Source organism: Tasmannia lanceolata, unplaced genomic scaffold (genome assembly GCF_043159265.1).
Source record: "Tasmannia lanceolata isolate RefF3 unplaced genomic scaffold, GAP_Taslan_0.1 ptg001148l, whole genome shotgun sequence".
NCBI classification, from domain to species: domain Eukaryota; kingdom Viridiplantae; phylum Streptophyta; class Magnoliopsida; order Canellales; family Winteraceae; genus Tasmannia; species Tasmannia lanceolata.
Window position 1 is genome coordinate 23,564 of NW_027519808.1, and position 8,937 is coordinate 32,500.

Consider the following 8,937-nt stretch of genomic DNA (forward strand, 5'->3'; position numbering starts at 1 on the left):
GAATACAAATAATGAATCCAGAGCACATGGAGCCATCTCGTTATCTTCCTGTCAAGAAAAAATATGGTGGACTCAACTGATCTTTCTATCAGTTGATGAAAGAGCCCAATGCGAAAAAATGCATGTTGGGTCTTTGAAACAGTTCGAATCATTTCGATAATAATCAGTTTGATCTGTTTTACCGAGAAAGTCTACGGTTCGAGTCCGTATAGCCCTATACATTTTTGCATTTTTGTATAGTTTTCGTTTCCTCATTAGTGCGTGCTTGCAGATGGCCAGTGGGTTGGTCCATGGAAATGGAATCATTTCCACATGCTCACGGCGATCCCTCGGGGCATGAAAATGAAAAAAAAAAAATAATTCATTCCAATGGATCCAACCGGATCGGTATTTTCGAATCTCGAATACCCAAACCAATTCTTCTTCATTCATTTTCGTGGGGGAATGACATATGGCTTGTTTCCTCTTTTTCTTGTCCATGATCAAAGATTGAGTGATACACCTTTTCTTTGGTTTGGTATACCCAAGCCAATTGATTATGAAGTCAAAATCATAACACGAGCCTAGCCAAAAACCCCAACCTGACCCAACAAAATCGAATCTAATAGTAATAGTAAGTCACACGGATCTAGGACCTGTTCTTGTATTTGTAGAAAAGCCAGAGTTTCAAAAAGAAAGCTCTTCGGTAAGTTTCATTGTAAACATTGTAAAATAGACTAGACTTTTCTTCGTATAGCCGGCCTAGCAAAGGCAAAGCAAGTAGTTTAGTTATTTTTATCTTTCTGTACAATACTTATTTTTTTGTATCCCAACCTACTCCAATCCAATTGCTCATCATTTCAATTCTGTCGATTCTACCGATGCAGACTTTATGCAAGAAGATTAGGGGTCTGTTTGAACTTGGATGAGTTAGGAATCCAATCCCCCGACTGATCGCTCTTTGGTGGAACAACAACCCAAATTCATTGTTTCAGAAATAATGAATTGGTCCTAAAGGTATCAACGTTTGTGCTCTCTTCTATTTCTATGAGTGTTTTTGGGGATTTGGTCTGTCGAATTGTTCGACAACGCGTGATTCCATCAGAGCTATCTTCTGTAGATAATTTATGATTCGGCCGACTCTACCATTGTGGTACGCTCCATTGTGTGGGTTTGCTTCAAACGAAACCTCTTTTGATTGTCACGAAACCTAACCCATTGGTTGGTCTTACTAGGTGTTATTACATTAATAAGTATTTCGAGTCATTCCAAATAGCGATTTTGGGTACTAGAAATGGGTCCGAAATAGGATGACTCTTTCAAGACTTTTAACTCGATTTAAATAACTCGATTGTTTCTGGGGGGTCCTGTCGGGATAGTACAGGTCAAAAGTATCTAATTTGGGTATAGGAACCCATGAGTTGTTCTATGTAAGGGTTCCTCATAATTCAACAGATTGAAGATTGAATCAAATCAATTAAGTATAAATCTGGGACAAGGAGAGAGTCTAATTGGTCGATGCATTCTGTTTCTGTTTATGTATTCATATCGAATCAATAGAAACAATGATTCTATACCCCGATCTTAATGAAAAGAATACACCAACGCCAACCGAGTAGAATATACCCTAAATCCCGAGCTAGGCATTCTACTACAAAAGAGAAAAAAAAAAATGAGCCAGACCTCTTCTTTGATTTTATTATATTATTATATTATATTCATTGAATATTTTCATTGAAAATGGAATATTTCCATTTTATTTTCACATAATTATAGATAATATAATTAATATTGAATTAATCTTTTTTTTATTCATTTTTGATGAAAATGAAAATATTCTTTCATTTATTTTTTTTTTTATAGAAAACCCAAGGTAAAGTGAGAGAGTCTTATTTGTACAAGAACATAATATGTCTACACCATATCTAAATAGAATTGAAGAAAGGGTAAGTGGGATTCTATTGGATGAATCTTGAAACGAGGCATGACCCGCAGCAAACAAACTCAACTATGTGGTTCGATCAAAATTGTTGTTTCGACTAAGCAGTTATGGATGAATTGACAATTCCAATTTGAATCGACTAATTCGGTATATTCCACATTCATGAGAGTGCATCTATGTTTCTGCTTTACGAATATGATATTTTCTGGGCATTTCTAATAATATCAAGTCTTATTCCTATTTTAGCATTTCTAATTTCGGGAGTTTTAGCCCCGATTAGTGAAGGACCAGAGAAACTCTCTAGTTATGAATCGGGTATAGAACCAATGGGGGATGCTTGGTTACAATTCCGAATTCGCTATTACATGTTTGCTCTAGTTTTTGTTGTTTTTGATGTTGAAACGGTCTTTCTTTATCCATGGGCAATGAGTTTCGATGTATTGGGTGTATCTGTATTTATAGAAGCTTTCATTTTCGTGCTTATCCCAATTGTTGGTTCAGTTTATGCATGGCGAAAAGGAGCATTGGAATGGTCTTAGCTCCTGAATATTCAGACAATCAAAATCAAAAACAAAGAAAAGATTACATTGAGACAGTTATTAATTCTATTGAGTTTCCGTTACTTGACCAAACAACCCAAAATTCAGTTATTTCAACTACATCGAATGATCTTTCGAATTGGTCAAGACTCTCCAGTTTATGGCCGCTTCTCTATGGTACCAGTTGTTGCTTCATTGAATTTGCTTCATTAATAGGCTCGCGATTCGACTTTGATCGTTATGGATTGGTACCAAGATCGAGTCCTAGGCAAGCAGACCTCATTTTAACAGCCGGCACAGTAACAATGAAAATGGCGCCTTCCTTAGTGAGATTATATGAGCAAATGCCTGAACCAAAATATGTCATTGCGATGGGAGCTTGTACTATTACAGGAGGGATGTTCAGTACGGATTCTTATAGTACCGTTCGGGGAGTCGATAAGCTAATTCCTGTGGATGTCTATTTGCCGGGCTGCCCACCCAAACCAGAGGCAGTTATAGATGCTATAACGAAACTTCGTAAGAAAGTATCTCGAGAAATCTATGAAGATCAAATTGGGTCTCAACAGGAAAATCGATATTTTACTACCAATCACAAGTTTCATGTTGGACGCAGTACTCATACTGGAAATTACGATCAAGGATTACTCTATAAATCTCCATCTACTTCAGAAATACCTCCTGAAACTGAAACATCTTTCAAATACAAAAGTTCAGTATCTTCCCACGAATTAGTGAATTAGGCAGGATGCTTTTGTGCAGAATAACAAACAGCGGGTAAATCTTCATAAATTTCATCGTAAATGTGAAATACTCATACAAATACAAATGTGGGAGAGATCAAGAAGATGCAAGGTCGTTTATCTGCTTGGCTAGTCAAGCATGAGCTAGTGCATAGATCTTTGGGCTTCGATTACCAAGGAATAGAGACTTTACAAATAAAGCCCGAGGATTGGTACTCCATTGCTGTCATTTCATATGTATATGGTTACAATTATCTACGTTCCCAGTGTGCTTATGATGTAGCACCGGGCGGGTTGTTAGCTAGTGTGTATCATCTTACGAGAATACAGTATGGTGTGGATCAACCCGAAGAGGTATGCATAAAAGTATTTGCCCCAAGGAGGAATCCTAGAATCCCGTCTGTTTTCTGGATTTGGAAAAGTGCTGATTTTCAAGAACGGGAATCTTATGATATGTTGGGAATCTCTTATGAAAATCATCCACGCCTGAAACGTATCTTGATGCCTGAAAGTTGGATAGGCTGGCCCCTACGTAAGGATTATATTGCCCCCAATTTCTATGAAATACAAGATGCTCATTGAATGATAAGAAACTAATATTCACTTCTACGACTCCAGATATTCAAGGAATCTTTTTATGTTCTGTTCTAGATGAAACAGAATAACTGGACTCTCATCTCAGTATTATGAATGGGCTACTAAAGGGGCTTCATTGATATTCCCCAATTTGGAAGATATCCATTTCGGATGAGCAAAGCCAATAGGATGAATCAAAAGAGTTCTGCACCATGAACTTTGTACCGCGCACATCACTTAGATGGGCCCCGAAAAGTCACGTAGGAGGGAGTGAAGAAAGAGAAAGTGAAGAAATAGAATATGAAAGAAAATATGAAATTATGAACTCAAAATTCAGAAATGAAAAGGGGATCAGATTTTCTTTGTACTGTATCTGAAATGAATCCTGTCTATTCCTACCCTTCGATTCCTCTCTAGACTAGACTTTTGGGTTTTCAGCCAACTAACTTCAATTCAAATATGTATGAAGTATTAACATTCTTTTTGAGCGAGAGCAGGTACAGTATGAACAAACAAAAAAGAAGAGGGAACAGAATCTAATTCTTTTCTTTACCCATCAAAAAAAAAAATGGGGGATCTAGATATATCCCTAGATGGATAAGTATGTATCATGATCTAGACTATTAACGAATAGAATATGGATCCCGATCCATATCGATTCATTTGTATGAGTATCTATTCGATATATTAACCACGTGCCAGGAACCAGATTTGAACTGGCGACACGAGGATTTTCAGTCCTCTGCTCTACCAGCTGAGCTATCCCGACCATCCCCGACGCATCATCCTACTAGAGGGCTTGGGTCTATGTCAATTAAAGGGACTCAAAAAACATTAGAAAATCTTACCTCAGCCTTGGAATTTCTTGGATCTTCAAAAAGAAGACTTTGTAAGTGTAAGAGTAATGATATGGACTGTGAATGATTCAATAATGGAGATTCCTTGCCATATATGTTCATTTGTACGTAGATCATATCTATCACAAGACTTGTGATAAGAGAGAAAGATTTCTGGTCGGATCCATTTGTGAAAGAGTAGAGTGAGTGAGAAACATAGCTAAGCTCATTTTGAACCACTGACGAAAAAAGAGGATAAATGGTTAGGGAATGGAATAAAATAGGCCTTTTTTTTTTTATTGGGGATAGAGGGACTTGAACCCTCATGATTTCAAAAGTCGACGGATTTTCCTCTTACTATAAATTTCATTGTTGTCGGTATTGACATGTAGAATGGGACTCTATCTTTATTCTCGTCCGATTAATCAGTTCTTCAAAAGATCTTTCAGACTCTGGAGTAAATGATTTGATCACTGAATCTTCGATTCTTCCTTTTGGAATCGATTTAATTTAGCAAGAATTCTGCAATTTTTCATATAAATAATCAAAAAATCCGGATTCGGGTCGTGATTAATCATTTGATATTTAAGTACGTCTATGTACTTAAATAAGGTCATCCTTTCTGGAGTTTTGATAGAAGGATTCCTCTACCAATGTAGTCAACCCCGTTCGTTAGAACAGCTTCCATTGAGTCTCTGCACCTATCCTTCTTTTGATTCTCGCTTTCTGAACCCTTGTTTTCAGAAAACTGGATTTGGCTCAGGATTGCCCATTTTTAATTCCAGGGTTTCTCTGAATTTGGAAGTTACCACTTAGTAGGTTTCCATACCAAGGCTCAACCCAATCAAGCCCGTAGCGTCTACCAATTTCGCCATATCCCCCTTATGAGATCTCGATCTCATTGTGATCCCATCCCCTTCTTTCATTTATGTTGGAACCATTGAATTCATTAGATACTGATTCCTATATCGAAAAAGTGTCTGCTCCTATTTTATTTCTTGCCCATCTTCTTTCATATCTATTGGAGGACCATTCCATTATTTGGTCCAATCAGAAATGATTCTATCATTGATGTATCTGCAATTCAATATGGATGGATATATCCCACATATAGATGTTCCCCCCCCCTCTCATTTTCTCCCGCGCAGTTTGGAATACTGGAACGGTCGATATTCATTCTTCTTTTTTTTTTTTTCGTCCTATCTCCTCCCTTTCCGAATGAAACAAAAGGAATATCTCAGTAGGATCTGGATTGCATCCTTATCTTATCCTTTCCTTAGGAACTACACTCTAATAGAAATAGAATTCATATAATCTGCTATAACTGCTATAACTAATAGTTATATTCTATTCTATAATAGAATATAGAATTATTTCATATGTATATAGTATTATTTTGCGTTTTTTAAATTTGATTTGAATGAAAAAAAAAAATTCTAGTGCTAGTGACTACTAATAAATGAAATAATCAAAAATAAATAATCAAATAGAAAATAATCAAAAATAAAATCAAAATTCATATTATATTAATAATTATTAATATTAATTAATATGTTATAATAATTTATAATAATTAATATTAATAATTATTAATAGCTAATAGCTAACTAAGATCCCAATAGTTTCCCGAATTCCTATTCACGCACTATTTCTGTTATATGAGCCCGCTTAGCTCAGAGGTTAGAGCACCGCATTTGTAATGCGATGGTCATCGGTTCGATTCCGATAGTCGGCTTTCTCTATTTGTTCTATTTTTTTTTTTTTATCAGGATTGATCATCTTTCCTTGAGACCAAGGAATATTGAGAAGACCCCCCCCTTTTTTTTCTCCAAATGTCGGGTTACCGATCTATTATGTTATGTCGCGGGAACTTCCAACTATGAATAAAGAATAAAAAACGGATTGGAGCCGTTTGATCTATACAGAACAAATCAAGAAAAGGATCCTTAACTTCCCATATATACAATATACAAAATAATACGGATATTGATACAATTCATCTTATTCCTCTTTGTAGTACTTCAGTGGATTTAGCTTCGTTTATCGTTTAGTTCAGTATTAATTTAGGTTTATTCTGTAAAATGAAATTTCAATAAAATTAAGGAGTCTTTATGTCTCGTTACCGAGGGCCTCGTTTCAAAAAAATACGCCGTCTAGGGGCTTTACCGGGACTCACTAGGAAAAGACCTAGATCCGGAAGTGATCTTAGAAACCAATCGCGTTCCGGGAAAAGATCTCAATATCGTATTCGTCTAGAAGAAAAACAAAAATTGCGTTTTCATTATGGTCTGACAGAGCAACAATTACTTAGATATGTTCGTATTGCTGGGAAAGCCAAAGGGTCAACAGGTCAGGTTTTACTACAACTACTTGAGATGCGTTTGGATAACATCCTTTTTCGATTGGGTATGGCTTCGACCATTCCGGGAGCCAGGCAATTAGTTAATCATAGACATATTTTAGTTAATGGCCGTATAGTAGATATCCCAAGTTATCGCTGCAAACCCCAAGATATTATTACTATGAGGGATGAACAAAGATCCAGAGCTCTGATTCAAAATTATATGGATTCATCCCCCCACGAGGAGTTGGCAAAACATTTGAGTCTTTATTCATCCCAATATAAAGGATTAGTAAATCAAATAATAGATATTAAGTGGATCGGTTTGAAAATCAATGAGTTGCTAGTCGTAGAATATTATTCCCGTCAGACTTGAACCTAACTAAAATAACAAAGCTTTGGACAAGCCCCTTTTTTTTCTTTCGCCGAAGTAAATAGATCTAAGAGGTTTGATCCGGATTTTTCTCCCATTCACGTATTACAAATGGATCAGCGGTGAGATTTTTATTCCTTGTCCATTCTTTCCGTTCCGGTATTTTCCATACCACAGCAATTAGGAATAGAGAATCTATATCAAATAAAGTACGATTGGAATACTCGTATCAATTGTTATTTGATTTGATACATTGTAGTCGGTACCGTTGGTGAATTAGGTGAAGGTACGGAGAGAGAGGGATTCGAACCCTCGGTAAACAAAAGCCTACATAGCAGTTCCAATGCTACGCCTTGAACCACTCGGCCATCTCTCCTACATAATCTTATGATTATGACCCAGAAACCGAGTGAATAGCGAGTCATTCATATTATTGTATTATTGCAATACAGGTATGACCAATCAATTCTAAATAGAAAATAGAAAACTTTTCATTAAAGAAAGATCTTCCCTCGAGGATCGAGGGATAAAAAAACATTTTTTTTCTTATCTTTTTCTTATCTTATTAAAAAGATTAAAAAAAAATAGATAGAATCTATCTATTCATGTTTGTCAAGAAGACGATCCCGTCTTATTCTTAGATTTATACTGGATTAAACCAATGAATTGGAACAAGTCAACTGACCCTATTTTATACTATGGTTACATTTAGACTATTATGGTTCCATAGGAATTCCAAAATTCCTTTCTAGTTTCAGATTTCTCAACAACAATTCCTCTCATGAGCTACCCCACAATCTATTACAAATTCATGAATCGTCCCATGGATTTTTTTGATATTTCGATTGCGTGGTGTATACACACTATGCACAAAAAATGGATGGTTATTCTTATTCTATTTTCATCATGGAATGATTCTATTATTTGATTTGATTTTTTTTTTCTTTGGATCATAATCAAATCAAAACTTCTAGAGTCATCAGAATCTGTAGGAAAAACTTCCTTGATTCCTGAGCTTCGATAAAATAGGAATAGTTCCGTTCATTGGTATACTACTTAATATTTATACTTAATACTTAATTTAAATGAAATACAATCGGATTCAAATATTTCCTATCCATCCCTGCCCCAAAGGGACAATTTGAGTGGAAGGTCGACACCTTTTTTTTTAGAATGAGTCCGTTTGTTTTTATGTGATTTCGTACTATACAATTCCTTTGTTTGTGGGATCATTTTCCCTCTAGGGGTAATGAGAAGAATTATGGAATGGATTGTTAACCATGCCTAGATCTCGGATAAATGGAAATTTTATTGATAAGACCTCTTCAATTGTAGCCAATATCTTATTACGAATAATTCCGACAACCTCAGGAGAAAAAGAGGCATTTACCTATTACAGAGATGGTGCGATTTGATTTTTTTTTATTATTATTTATTTATTATTTATGATTTACCGACCTCAGTCTTACGAGAAAGAGACATGATTCGTAATACAAAGAAAAAAGATTTTTGAAATAAACCTATGCTCGGTGAAGGTGAAATTTAGAGATAGAACAATTCCTTCTGTCGTGTATCCCCGATTGATGCAGCCTCAGATGCTTCAATTGT

At 35.8% G+C, this 8,937-nt stretch overlaps 3 non-coding genes across 3 annotated transcripts; 1 reads left to right on the plus strand and 2 right to left on the minus strand.

The window, feature by feature from the left end:
* Nucleotides 1-4,475: 4,475 nt before the first annotated feature.
* TRNAF-GAA (transfer RNA phenylalanine (anticodon GAA)) lies at nt 4,476-4,548 on the minus strand. The gene has a single exon. It is a non-coding gene; the product is annotated as a tRNA-Phe (tRNA).
* A 1,729-nt stretch (nt 4,549-6,277) lies between these two features.
* Nucleotides 6,278-6,350, plus strand: TRNAT-UGU (transfer RNA threonine (anticodon UGU)). The gene has a single exon. It is a non-coding gene; the product is annotated as a tRNA-Thr (tRNA).
* A 1,268-nt stretch (nt 6,351-7,618) lies between these two features.
* On the minus strand, nt 7,619-7,705 carry TRNAS-GGA (transfer RNA serine (anticodon GGA)). Its single transcript has one exon. It is a non-coding gene; the product is annotated as a tRNA-Ser (tRNA).
* Between the last annotated feature and the right edge of the window lie 1,232 nt (nt 7,706-8,937).